Here is a 15,268-nt window from a genome sequence, read left to right as displayed (position 1 = left end):
ACCCTCCCCCTTCCCCGCCCCATACACCCTCGCCACCCCCACCCCCACCGCCACCTTCCGCCAATGAGCCGGGATCCTCTCTCTGCGGGGTCGTTGCATTTGAGGTGTTGTCGCTGTCACAAGTTCTTTAAATGTCACCCGGCGTTGCTCCGCAGTCGGATGTCGGGAGGGAAAGGGTAGAGCGCTCGAGTCCTTCTGTGACTCCTGAGCTCCTCAAAATAAACCCCAGTGGTGATTCATCTTCTCTGCACCTCTCCGCTGAAGCATTGTTTTTCCGGCACTTAAAAAAAAAAAATCCAGTGAAATGAACCTGCCAAACCTATTATTATTTTGTGTGTTGGTGTTTTTTTTTTTTGTTTTTTTTTTTTTTGTTTTTATCCGTCTTATGTGTTCTGGTTGTGTGTGGGTGTACGTGGGTATTTGCAAGCGTTATTAAAACGTTTAATAAGTCTGTGTGCTCGTTATAGAGTGTGTGTGCATAGACTGTATATGTGTGTGTATGTGTGTGTCTGTGTGTGTGTGTGTGTGTGTGTGTGTGTGTGTGTGTGTGTGTGTGTGTTTGTATCTAAGTTAAAGTAGCTTCTTGTGAAGGATTGATGTGCACTCATAAGGGGGTTGTGAGTTGGTTGTCATTTTAGAAATGATCCCCAGAAAGGGAACAGGTGATATATATAAGAATACACACACACACCCACACACACACACACACACACACACACACACACGCACACGCACACACACACACACACTTTCACAACGTAAGTACACACTGAAAAACAAGCATGTACATAATAAGCACACAGAGAGGAAAAGAACAATACATATAAATATACATAAAAAAATACAACTTGCCAAACACACATGACTGAATAAAGTCTCTCTCTCTCGCTCTCTCTCTCTTTCTCTCTGAGGAGCTGGGAGGAGGCCTGGAGCTCTCACCTTGGTTGCTTGTTAATACTGCTCTTGGGATGCCTTCCCCATCCCCAACCCCCAACCCCACCCCCAGCCCCCAACATAAACCCCTCTCTGCCTCCTCCTCCTTTTGGTCCTGGGTGATTGGAAAGGAAAGCCACCACTGAAATGAATCGTTCTCACCTCGCACCGTCCTCCATGCACCTGGGGGTGGGTGTGGTGGTGGGGGTGGTTGTGGAGGTGGGGGTGGGATTGGGGGGGGGGGTGTTGATGTCTTGCCAGGTGAGGGAACAACGGGGGGAGAGGAATACGTGATTCATCAGCGGTTCCCTTTCATTTTCGGGCGTGGAGTGCGGCGTGGCACATCTGTTTGAAATGGCAGCGCTCGCCTGCAGATTTTGTGGGAAGGGGGGGCGCTTTATGAAGATGCATGAGTCGAAAAACCGGCTATTAAAGTTAGTGAGAGTTCATTAACCTTGTAAAAGTGCATATAAAGCCCCATATTTCAAGCTCTTGGCCGACATCTTTTACCGTAAGCGCTCTTGGTGCACTGATGGTTCCTTTCACACGTGACAAGCATTCAATGACACACAGACAGTAGGGTTTGGCACATCGCAGGCTGGTGGTTAATGACCGAATTTGTGGTTTGTAATCAAAGATCCTGTCTTCCGACAACATTTTTATAAATAAAAAAGATTTTAAAAAATTTGCGCTCAAATTGAACAGCGCCACAAGCTGTGTGTATTAGTGAAACACAAAATGTTATCGTGATGACGCCCATTTGGTGGTTCTGCGGGGCCCGCTTCGAGACAACATCGGCGGTGTAGGCCCAGCCTCGGCAACATAGCCGGCCCTATGGCTCCACAAGGCCAGCCGGCGCCGAGGAAATAGGGGCTGCGAGGGACCCAAGATGGCCGATTTGACTCGGTGATAGAGCGCTAATGGTCTCGTCGCCATCTGGGTGAGTCATCTGTACGCTGCCACAGTCCCTGCGCAGGATCCTGTTCATCACCATCATCATCACCATCCGCGCCGCTGGAGGCTTCCCGTTTGCTCGTTCTCTAATGTTTCCCGCCTGGAACATCACCGTCCCTGCCTCATCTACTCACAAAACACTAGGATAAAAAAAATATAAAAAATTGTAATATAATGCACAGTGGGCCTAACTAAAAAGCAGAGCTTGCTTATGTGGTCAATATTTCACGAACGGGATCGCGATATTTCCGCATTTTATGTACATCGTTTTTTTTTTAATCTTGACTTTGCAGCCGCTGCCGCTGTGTTTATTGAGGACAAAAGTAACACTGCCAAGCCAAGACCATGACTAACAGAGGGTTGCAAGCTTGCAAGGCCAACGTCAGATTCCATTCTCCTCCTCTAAACAGAGCTTAACCTTGGAAGCGATTCATCAGAAATGTAAGTACCCCAAAGTATCAGGTTAGAGATGGTTAACTTCACGTATGGCTTTGGCGTGTTTAAAGTGGTAATCCGTAAGATTATTACATTTGAAAAATGTAATATTTGATACTTTTTTGCAGCTGGCACTTTTTAAGAAACAGCCATTCAATGTATTTGTGTTATGCATGTGTCCCTCCTAATGCTGTTTCCGTCATTGGTGGCGGGGTCCGCCACAGTAAGAAAGCTCTGGTCAGACATGCGCAAGAAGTGAAAGGCAGCCGAGGTGAATTTGAGGAAACAGCGTAGTTAGTTGCGGTCAGAGAAACCGTCGACATGGATGAACTGTCACAACAAAAGAATAGCAAATACCGCCACCACCTCAAGTGACCAACAAACACCAAACAAATCATAAGAACCTTTCAGGGCAAACTCTTCGAGAAAAGAAAGTCACCATCTTAGAGCAAAGACCAGGGTGAACCCAGATGTTGGGGAATGAGGAGAAAAAATGTAGTGTAATCCACCCAACACAGACAATTGTACAGATTGACACTTTAAGGTCAGGTAAACAAACACTAACTACTAACTTTCAGTTTCAAACTCCTCCAGAAATGACTGTAATATGCTGTCTGTGTGCTGGAGAACTGAAATAAAACGGTAAAATTGTGAGATCCAGACATGCCGGCCTAGATAGACCATCTTCTATCGCTATATATACATAGATAGACCATCTTCTATAGATAAATGGATAGAAAGACCATCCTCTATAGATAGATAAGGGGTGGTCAAACTTCTTGGCACGAGGGCCCCATTTAGTTTTTAAAACTGACCAGCGGGCCAGATCATTAGTAGATGAGGTGAAAAATAAGCATAAAGCATAATGTGTTAAATATATGTAAAATCTATTTCCTCTTATCCCGGTTTTTAAACAAAAAATACAACAACTCACCATTGATGGATTTATTGAGAACAGTGATGCTGGTCACCCTTTTTTGCCAGCGCATCAAAATCTGCTGCCATTTCCGTCGTGGAAAGTTGTAGGACAGCGCTCAGGTGTTCATCAGTAAGCTGGGCTCTGTGGTGTGTTTTGTTTATGTTCATCACACTGAACGTCTGTTCACACACGTAGGGAGAGCCAAATAACACCAGCATCTTCTGTGCCAACTGTCGGATGTTTGAAAACTTTGTCTCATTCAGTGAAGCGTAAAACGTATCCAGTTTGATGGAGTTGAACTTCTCCTTTAGGACAGAGTCAGACTGGAGATCAATCAACTTCTGAAAAACTTTTCAAAATCAGAGAATCGACGGCGGAATTCTCCGTGCAGGTCGTCCACTGATTTACTGTATTTGCTCGCATGTTGGAGGGCTTCTTTCAGCGGCACTAGCGTGGGGGAAATGCGCAAATGATTTGTTTGTCATTTGTTTAGAGACCAAAGTCAATTTTACCTTGAAGGCTTTCACGTTTGAATACATGTCGTATACAAACTGATCTTTCCCTTGTAGCTTCATGTTCAGCTCATTCATGTTTGCCAGTATGTCCACAGCGAACGCCAAATCACAAAGCCAGTGTGCGTCTTTCAGCTCTAGAAAATCATCGGCTTTCCCCATTAACTCAAAAAATTAGCCAATATATCCAAAACCCAACACTCGCTGTCAATTTTGCGCTTTTTTTTTGTCTGCTTATTTTGCTATGGGTGATGCATACGTGATGATCATGTAAAGTGAAGAAGAGGGAATTGACATCAGAGAAGGCCTGGCAATGTGCCATCTGGTGGTACCATTAAGTATTACAAGAAAATAACAGTGAAATGAATATTACAAATTTAAACATATTATAGGATTGTTGTTCATGTAAATGCCTGTCTGACGGAGACATGGTTGAACACACTGGCCGGAAGCCATACGTCCAGCCGATTCCTTCTCCGTGTTCCATGGTGACAGAACAGGGGAGTCGGGGAAATCCAAAGATGGAGGCGTTGTTAATTGTAAACAACCGCTGGTGTAACCTCGACAACACCAAGTTTCTCTCCCACTCCTGCTCACCGAACCTGGCACAGCTGACCATCCTATGCTGTCCATTTTATCTCCCCCGGGAATTTAGCAGGGTGATCATCACAGCCGTTTACATCCCACCGCAAGCGGACACCGACGCAGCTCTGTCGGTCCTGTACAATGTGTTGTGCGGTTTTCGAAACAAACATCCCGATGCGGCTGTGGTGGTGACTGGGGACTTTAACAGGGCCAACCTTAAAAAAGTTCTGCCTAATTTCCACCAACACATCACGTGTGCCACCAGGGGAGATAGAACTTTGGACCATTGTTACACACGTTACAAGAACGGATACAAGCCCGTCTCACTCCCTGCTTTCGGGAAATCTGACCACGCCCCGATCTCGCTGGTTCCCGTTTACAGGCCTCTGATCGCGCGAGAACTGGTGGTGACGAGGGAAGTGAAGTGGTTGACGGACCAATCAGAGGCTGCGCTTCAGGACGCTCTGACTGACGTAGACTGGGACATGTTCCAATCAAGTTCAAGTGACGTCAGCGAGTTTACAGAGGTGGCAGTGAGTTTTGTGACTACGCTAGCAGATAATATCATTCCCACAGTGAAAGTTTGGATATTTCCAAACCAGAAACCGTGGGTTGATAAATCCATCCGCTGCGCTCTGAATGCTCGCACAGCCGCTTACATCGACGGTCTTGTATCCGGAAATATGGACAATTACAAAGCGTCGTCGTACAATCTGTGGAGGGCAGTGAGGGACGCTAAACCGACATACAGAGAGACTGTGGAGCTACGGATGGAGCAGGGGGACACAAGACGCTTGTGGGAGGGGCTGCGGACGATAACAAACAACAAGAGCAGCCCCTCCCCAGCCACGAGTGTGGACACCTCTCTAGCCAACGAACTGAACTCCTTTTATGCGCGGTTCACACCGCTAGCTCGCCGGCTAATTGGAGTTACACCGCTGGGGATGAGCGCACACTCTCAGTGTCCGTGCGCGAGGTGAGGAGGGCTATGATGCGGGTAAACACCAGGAAAGCTGCGGGCCCAGATGGCATATCTGGACGAGTACTGAAGACCTGTGCTAACCAGCTAGCGGTCTTCACTACAATATTCAACATCTCCCTGGCTGAATCAGTGGTCCCGTCCTGCTTCAAGAGGTCCACCGTCGTTCCTGTCCCGAAGATCACCTCTCCTGCCTGTCTGAATGACTACCGTCCGGTGGCCCTCACCTCGGTGGTCATGAAGTGTTTCGAGGGGTTGATTAAGGATTATATCTGCGCCTCCTTCCCCCGCACCTTGGACCCGTTGCAGTTTGCGTACCGGCAGAACAGATCCACGGATGACGCGGTTTCCCAGGTACTGCACACTACGCTTACGCATTTGGATGGCCAGAAGGGGGCCTATGTGAGAATGCTGTTCATCGATTACAGTTTAGCTTTCAACACCATAGTCCCCACCAGACTGGCTGTCAAGCTGAAGGAGCTCGGACTGAATGCTCCGCTGTGCGCCTGGATCCTGGACTTCCTCACAGCCCGCCCACAGGTGGTCAGGGTGGGGAAGCACATGTCAAGCGTCCTCCCTGTACTCCCTGTACACATATGACTGTGTGGCCAGGCCCAGCTCCAACACCATCATCAAGTTTGCTGACGACACCGTTGTCTTGGGCCTGATCACCAACTGCGACAAGAAGGCCTACCGCGAGGAGGTGGCTGACCTGTCACTCTGGTGCCAGGACAACAGCCTCCACCTGACAGTCAGCAAAACTAAGGAGCTGATTGTGGACTTTAGGCGAGGATCACAATCGAGGACGCACGTGCCCTTGTGGATTAATGGGATTTCTGTTGACAGGGTGAGCAGCTTCAAATACCTGGGAGTCCACATCACAGAGGACTTAACAAACAGACACTCTGGTGAGAAAGGCGAGGCAGCGTCTCTACCACCTCAGGCAGCTGAGGAAATTCCGGGTCTCGGTGAGGATCCTCAAGTCCTTCTACTCTGGAGCAGTGGAGAGCATCCTGACAGGCAACATCACTGCCTGGTTTGGGAGCTGTACTGCTCAGGACAGGCGGGCCCTGCAGAGGGTGGTGCGTTCAGCTGAACGTACCACTGGAACTACCCTCCCCCCCTTGCAGGAGCTATACACCAGGAGGTGTAGTAGCAGAGCCCGCAGGATCATGAAGGATCCTCATCACCCCAACAACGGACTGTTCCAGCTGCTGCGGTCAGGCAAGCGCCTCCGCAGTCACACAGCGAGAACAGAGAGACTGAGACGGAGTTTTTTCCTGCAAGCCATTAGAACTGTCAATGCTGACCTCACCAGGGGTCCTCACTGAGCCACACACATAGGCTCCACTACCTACTGTACTATATGTAGCATACTGTACCGCATACTGTGTCACTGTTCAGGGTTGTTCGTGATGCCGTATTGATTCACATGCCACTTTAATTCACATGCCACTTTAATGCACATATCTGTATATACATAATTGCCTATTCCATATACATATTACATATATACGAAGCATATTGCTTCTATCTATTCCATTTGATCTCATTTTATGTAATTGTATTTTATTTTATTCTATAAGTACTGTATTACGTTTTACGAGTCAGTTAGTTGGTCTATTAGAAAGAAATTTTTCCTAGGACATATTGTGTGTTATCACCGGGTGCGTTGCATTACATTTCACTGCATATATGTATGAAAGTATGTATATGTATGTGACGAATAAACCTCTTGAATCTTGAATCTTGAAAATATGAAATAACGATAAGGAGGAAATACAGTCGAATATAAAAAAAGTAAGAGTGGAGTTACTGTTACAGATAGTTACAGATAGATAGATAGATAGATAGATAGATAGATAGATAGATAGATAGATAGATAGATAGATAGAGAGATAGATAGATAGATAGATAGATAGATAGATAGATAGATAGATAGAGAGATAGATAGATAGATAGATAGATAGACAGATAGATAGATAGATAGATAGATAGATAGATAGATAGATAGATAGATAGATAGATAGATAGATAGATAGAGAGATAGATGGATATCTTTTCTTGCGTGCGTGCGTGCGTGTGTGTGTGTGTGTGTGTATAAAAAACTCATCCCCGCCCACACGGAATGCAAGCCCTCTCATTCAGCAGCAGATCACTAACCCTTCAGCAGCTGGGCCCCGCATGAGCACAAGGCCCCAAAAAAGCACCCCACTCCGGTTTGTTTCCGTATTGGAAACAAACCGGTTCCTGGGGATCCTCCCACTGCAGCAGCTGCATCCGTCTGGTGCGTACAACATTGTGGATGGTAACCCAAAAAGTAGCCTGAGTCAGCGGCTAAATACAGTATACCCAACACAGCAGGAGAGGAGAGGGATACAGTACTGGGGCATTGTTAAGCTAATATGCGTGTGTGTGTGTGTGTGTGTGTGTGTGTGTGTGTGTGTGTGTGTGTGTGTGTGTGTGTGTGTGTGTGTGTGTGTGCGTGTGTGTGTGTGTGCGGGGATGCATTAATTTTTGTGCCTGTATAGGAAGTAAAAAATATCAAAATTGCTGTGTGTGTGTGTGTCTGTGTGTCTGTGTGTCTGTGTGTTCCTGTGTTCATTAATGCTGTTTATTCATTTCAGTTCATAAAAAGATCCTAGATTCCATGCACAAATATCTCTCGGCTTTCAGCGAAAAAGCTTATTTCCAGTGAAAGAAGCAACAATATTCCCATGGAGATAAACGGTGAGTTTGGCAACACCAATATTCAATTCCGATGTCGCTAATTTCATCTTTTTTCTTTGACTGTTTTTTTGTATCTCCCGAAACTCAACTGACAAGATGGAAGGAGCCCCCGGTCCAGTTTGTTGACGGCAAAGCGGTTTCACTTACATGGCCGGTCCGGAGGCAGCTTGTTAACAGCCCCGAGCCTGCACATAATGCCATGACGGCCTGCCGTATTCCCTCGGATGATTTGAAGCTTCCTTGATCCTAATTGGACGCCGACACACAGGAGCGACGGAGCGTCTGTGGCTTCCCCTTCAGAGAAGGCCACGCGCCGCCAAGCTCACCTTTGCGGCAGCACACGGCACACTCTTCATGCGACACAGCCCCTTGGTGGTTATTCGCGTGAAATCATGAGATTTAAGGAATTCGTTCCCCCCCTTACTGTCAATCCTTCTACCTACACGTCCCCCCCTCCCCCCTTCCCCCCCGCGTCCTTTATCCTGGGGTAGGACAGGAAACCCAGCCGGGCCACGGGGGGACACATCTGCCGCTGGCTGCCAGAAATGGGGGCCAGACGATTGGGACGCCGTCCAGGCTGATCCGCCCAGGTGAGCCATGGCTTCATCACCCCTCCCGGCTCTACGGAGGAAATGGGTGTGTGTGTGTGTGTGTGTGTGTGTGTGTGTGTGTGTGTGTGTGTGTGTGTGTGTGTGTGTGTGTGTGTGTGTGTGTGTGTGTGTGTGTGTGTGTGTGTGTGTGTGTGTGTGTGAGAGGGGAGAAGAGGGCTCAGAGGTGGAACACAACCCATCAAACACCCCCCCCCCACACACACATTGCCCCCTTCATCTCTCTCTAAGACCAGGGCGATTTTTATTCCCTTCACGGATAAGACGTTGATCTTCCTAGTGTCCTCCTCTCATCTTTCCCCGGCTCCGCTGTTGTCGCCGCCATTCCCCGTTTCCACTCCAGCGAGACTTCAATGAACATAAAGTGCCACACGTGGCGTCGCCGCGGCTGTGTTTGTCCCCGCAAAAGGCGATCCGTCGCGGTCATGTACATGCGGCGGAGGAGAAGGGGAAAAAGAACACATGAAAAAAAAAGACGGCAAACAGGGGAAAACAAAATCCGGCAAAGCCCACTGGGACGTGAACCGGAGCGCCGGAGGCGTCGGGCCAGCCTGAAGCACAAAGCGGCGCAGTGTGGGTTTGGCGCTTCATGGTCCGCGGGCAAAATCCAGCGCTTCCCCTGGCGTGACCATGCCACGTAAACAAGGAATGAAAGCTTAAAATAATATTAATAGTCCTTGTTACTTCCTCGCTGCCTTTTGATTTAATTGTATTTTCCTGCCAAGTGCGACCAAGAGAAACATTATTCACCAAAAGCGTGTTATTCATCATCATAAGGGCTAAATGCCCAAATGACGCCTATTTGGAATAACCTTGATCTGCGCGGAGTTGCGGAACAACACTTATCCGTTGTGTATGGATTTGTGGTAACATTGGATGCCCACACTGAAAATCGCCAGGGTTTCGTCCCGCCGACGGCTGCTCGTCATCAAGAGATCCATTGCGGTCTGATGCTCCGAGCGCCGTCTTTGCCAATCCTCAAAAATAATCGGACATATTCCGTACCGCGCTGCCAATGATGAGGAGAAGGACGCGATCGTTTCTTCCCCCTCATTTTGAGACCCCCTTCCTCCCTAGATCTCCCTCCCGTCGTTGTTTTCAGTGCACCCACAAAGTCGGGGTCTGCGATTTCGGCAGGTAAGGTTAGATCCCACCGCACACCGACTAACGGAGGGATTACGATGTGAGCAGAAGCCGGTTTGATGTCAGACAGGTGTCAGGTGTGTCTTGAGGCTGAAGAGTTTTGACTTTCCCGCAACGCCTTCATGACAACATAGGAGTATTTATTTACACCGCAAATGTCTTTGACGATAGATATCCTCCTATATATGTGTGTGTGTGTGTGTGTGTGTGTGTGTGTGTGTGTGTGTGTGTGTGTGTGTGCGTGCGCGTGCATGTGTGTGTGTGTGTCTGCTCGTGCGAGGATACGAGCATTTGCACACATCTGAGAGACACTTTCATCTTCGGCACCACGCAAAAACATGTGCAACGCCTTCAAGCGTGCAATCGAGGAGCACCTGCCATTTCATCAGGGCAATCACACTTCCATGGTTGCAGCAGTAGCGTCAGCAGCAGCAGCAGCGAGTAAACGAATCGCGGGTTGCGCGGCCGAATCAGAGATCTTAGGCTAAATCTTTAAGAAAGGGAAAGCAGAAAAGATTACACCGCCGGAGCTTTACAACTGCTCCGCTGTTGCTTAGCGTCTGTACCTCCTTGTGGAGCATCACCACATGTCGTCAGCATCATATCGCTGCTTGCGGGGTCCGAACCCGGAAATAAATAGACTATACTGTAGTGCACCTGGAAAACTGGCCATTGATCTGGACTTTAAAAGCGCAACGCAGCAATGCTCAGCGTCGGATTTAAGAACCCGCGATACGCATGTCTTTGTTCCGACAAAGCGCTCGGACGGATCGAGGAAGGTCTCTCGGGATGTATTCATCCAGGCTTCATTTCAGTCACTTCAGTCTCCCAAAAGAGCGTCATTCCCATCGGTTTCAGAGAAGTGAGGTCAAACCGCCGCCAACCACCGTTCGCAAACCTTTGTAAAAACCTCTTCCCGGCTTTAATCGCTTCTGGATATTTCTGTCGTATTCCCTTTGCTTTGATGTCCTGGAATTTTGTTTAATGACTTTGATTAAACTCCTTTATGACTCGCCCTAATGTTGCCTACCTGGAACGTTTCCCTCCCGCTTTGCGCGCTTGAATTCTCCTCGGCTTGGTCTTTTTCATCAAGCTCCCTTATAACCGCATTTGAAAAAGTGCAATAAAAAGAAGATCAGTGTCATTATTATCGCAATCATCATTCGCCGGTGGGAGAGGTATTGACTTTCCGTGAGGGGTATTTGAACAAAATAAAAATTCTTATTTCAGTGCAATTCTGGGAACCTGACGGCCATTGAAGGTGCCGCCGAGCGCCGGCCGTCGTCCACAGGCGCAGAACAACCAGGCAAGACAAAGTGCAACAAGTATTGATTTTATCCGCAGTGAATTATTCACAACCGCTGCAAGCCGTGCACGACTGGCAGAAAGACAACGCACACACGCACACACGCACACACGCATGCCTGACGCACGCACACACGCACGCACACACACCACACAATGGCACGACACACACAGAGGAAAGGAAAACCAAGGATCCAGATGAGGCTTTTTGCCATCTCCTGAGGTCAAATACAGTTTTTTTTTTCTCTCTCTCCCTCTCATGTCAACCTCCAAAAAACAAAACAATCGATACCGCTGTAAATAAATAAAAAAATAAAAACAGTCTCAAAAAAGGAGCCCTGATGGGCGCTGTGCTGCTGTTGTTCTTCCCACAAGCAGATGCCGAGGCTCATATCACAACACGCTGGTGCTTCTCTGTACTGTTGGAGAATGTTAAAATAACAAGACGCCATCGTGGCCACATCGCCTCCAGCGGGATCCAACTGGCAAGCCGTTGTTTAGAATGAGCCCTTTTTAAAATGTTCTTATTTATTTATTTTTGGAGATTTAAGTCACCCAAAATGCATTTATGTTAATACCCTCGCTTAATGCGTTTTCCATGCTCCCTTTTAGATGAGTTTGCATGTGAACCATGAGCGCAGAGGCATGCATTATGCACGCTTCAGAGACCCTCACCACCAGTCATTTCTCTTTTGGTTCGAGCACGTAATTACCGCCGGATAGCGAAAACAACAACTTACAGGTAAACATTTTGGTATCCAGTGATTTCTGGAGCGTTCTGTCCTTTCTTAACTGAATACCGGTGGGGGCGGAATACATTTCCCTGGCTTCTTGTCGGTGCGTTACTCGTGCGTGGAAGGTTCAATCATCGCCAATATTCCCCGTGAAAGTGCCGCCGCTCCTGATTTGGCGCCGCCCTTATTGAGGAGGACCCTCGCACACAAGGGTGTTTGCGCAGGTGGGAGTTTGATTTGCCACGGGGCGAGAGGGAAGCGCTCCGAGAGGAACGAGAGCCTGTATTGGATCCACCCCCCGACCCGATTGCAGAGAGTTAACACTAAGCGCCGTGGAAGCGAGAAGGTCAGCCCGCCTGATCGATACGTTCTTATCAACAAAGTGTGTTGAATATGCATGACAACATTCTCCCATTCTCTCTTCCTTCATTTCCTTCGGCTGAATGCTGCTCTCGCCTGCACAGGCCTGGAACCGATTGACAGCGGGATCACACGCAGCATTAGCAGAAATGTGCGGCGACGGCGAGAGGGTCAGGGCTTCAACACCCGCAACGCCCCGATGTCTGAAGAACCTCTATCGATTACCTCCCCTCATCAAATGCCATCCATCGATGAAACAGAACGTGGGATTTATGCGCAGCGCATGGCATATGCTTGTGATACTCCGTTACCAAGCTGGGATATTGTCCAAAAAACAACATACTCTGTGGTCGACAAAATAAAAGACAGAAGGATCCAGATTGAGCGAGCTCGGCAATTTCCTCTTTCAACCTTTGAATCTCATGCTGACACTCACTGCATTTGGCAGAAACAGCATTCGCACGCATTGGCAGGCGCTATTCTTAATTCACAGTCGCAACTCTTCCTCGCGGGCCTCGATCCCTTGGGATGAATTCTCTCATGGCATTAACCAAAAAGACAATCAAAACTTGTCAAATTGTCAGTGGATTAAAAAAGGAAATGCCCTCTCGGGCTAAGAGTCCTGTGCGCCTCTACTGGACTCAGCAGTCTTCCGTTCTTCTCAGGCTCATTAATAAATTCAATTAATTATATTGACATTGCTGAGTATCTTCCTCTAATTGTAATGGGATCGCTGGAGCTCAAAATTTGCCTGACAGCCGTGGAGCTTACCTAGAAACACTACAGGGTCCGGGTATCACTTTCTGTCTCGTATGAGTTTGACAAAGTAAGGCCTGAGAAGGTTGGCGATCTGTTTCAGCACTAACATGAGAAGAATTGAGGCTGAGAATAGCAAGAGGCTGCCATTATGTGAGTGGGTGCTTAGTTCCCTGTGCCGCCTTCTGTCTGTGGTGCTGTGTGTCTATGGACCTACAACTATGTGTGTGTGTGTGTGTGTGTGTGTGTGGATGAACATCCCTTGCAGAGCACTCGCATTACTGTGTATGTGTGTGTCGGTCCATGCACTAGACACATGGCTGTGAATGGCAATCCTGTGTGTGTGTGTGTGTGTGTGTGTGTGTGTGTGTGTGTGTGTGTGTGTGTGTGTGTGTGTGTGTGTGTGTGTGTGTGTGTGTGTGTGTGTGTGTGTGTGTGTGTGTGTCCAAGCGATTTACTATGATTGTGCACAATCAATCTCATTTTTTATCAATCTAATATTCCTTCCCCGCCTGAAGATACACCATCCCCTCTGTGTCTAGCACCATCCACTGAGAAAGCAGTGAACAACCCTGTTTCAAATGAATTAACTGCTCTTCCCAGTTCCCAGATCTGTATGAAATATTTCTTTAAGTAAAATGTAATGAAACAATAAACCATCCCCCACTCACAATGGATTCACTGTTGCTCTCGCAACCCCTTCTTCCGCTCTGTTCAATGTGAAGATGCATATCTCCCGCTAATGCAGCTCTGTGATCTTAAACAGGCAGTAAATCCACCGTGATTGTTTAATAAGATGTCTGGAGAAGGGCTGAGATTCTGTTTTGCCCCCCACCCCCGGATGATGTCCGAGGCGAGGGGTTAAATGCAGCCGGCCTTTCGCCACGGGGCTGGTGCTTGTTTGTGAAAGACAAAGTGTCGGAGCGCATCATATCCAAGGTCCTGGGGAGCGGGGAAGTATCGCACACCCACCAGTAATGGGCCTGTAATTAGAGGACTGATTAGGAGGAGTAATGACCCAATAAACGACGCGTCTATCATATCCCAGGCTGAGGTGTGAGAGCAGGGGGACAAACGGCCCAGTTCCCCTTAACCTAATTAACATCTATAAAGGTGAATGGGGGAATGTCTGAATGACAATGAGGCTTCTGGGAAGTCTGTACGAGACCGGAGGTGACAGCTGGGTAGATCCAAATCAAGCCCATTTTTCATGGAGGCAGCAGGCTTAGCAGAGCAGCCCAGATGTCCTTTTCCCCAGAAAGTTTGCCCAGCTTTTCCTGGCGGTTTCCTGGGTTTTCCCATGCCAGCCGAGAATCCCTCCTTTGGCTCATGGGTTGGCCCAGTCTTGACTCGACCAACCCACTCTTGGCCCAGTGGGTTGTGTCGAGTCTTCTCCTAGTTGGCCGTGCCCAGTACACCAATCCGTACCAGATGCCCCGCAAACCTCAACTGGCACCTCTCAATGCGGTGGTGCAGTGGTTTCAATGTGAGGTCCCAAGCTCCTCACCCCATCTCTAAAACCGAGCCCTGCAACCCTGCGGAAATCTCATGTAGGCCGCCTGTATCCAGGACATTATTCTTTGGGTCATTACTCAAAGCTCATGGCTGTAGGTGAGGGTTGGAACGATGACTGAGCGGTAGACACCGAAACTACACTAGGGTGAGCTGCCACCTCCCCTCCCACATGGGACAAGCCACCTTTTTTGGATGGGCACCATGGCCTCAGATTTGTAGAAGCTGACTCTCGACCCCACCACGTCATACTCGATCTCGAAGCATTCCAGTTTCAGTGAATGATGGAGATTACAGTCTGATGAGACCAGAAGAGCAGAGTTGCCACCCTCACTCCTCTAAACCGGATAGCCTCTGGTTGTCGGCTTAGCCTTGATATCTTGTCCATGAAAATAACAAACAGAACTGGAGACAAGAGCTGAAATCCCTCCCGACAGGGTCCTTTACCAGTCGTTCCCAGCACACCCCCACTACCTGTCTGGGCATCCCAGGTCTGTCCGGAAGCTTGGCCAGCTTTCTGGTGCAGCGATGATGAAGTAATGCAAATAGAAATAGGAAAGAATGGAAGTAGACCAAAACATTAACTACAGTACAGTATTCTAATTCTTCCATGTCCCGAATAAAATACCCGTGACTGCCCTCATAAACACCTCAAAACAAAGGTTTTTCAAAAAGTCAACAAAAAGAATATATTGCTTTTACACCCAACCTCATCACTTTTGTCAGCCGAGCTTGTGCACTGTCGCGGGGCGGGCGTGCATGTGTCGTCCCCTTTCTGTATTCAGGGAAGAGTGCCGCGGGCT

This window comes from Zeus faber (assembly GCF_960531495.2).
Source record: "Zeus faber genome assembly, chromosome: 19".
Taxonomy (NCBI): Eukaryota; Metazoa; Chordata; class Actinopteri; order Zeiformes; family Zeidae; genus Zeus; species Zeus faber.
Note: the sequence above shows the minus strand (reverse complement) of the source record.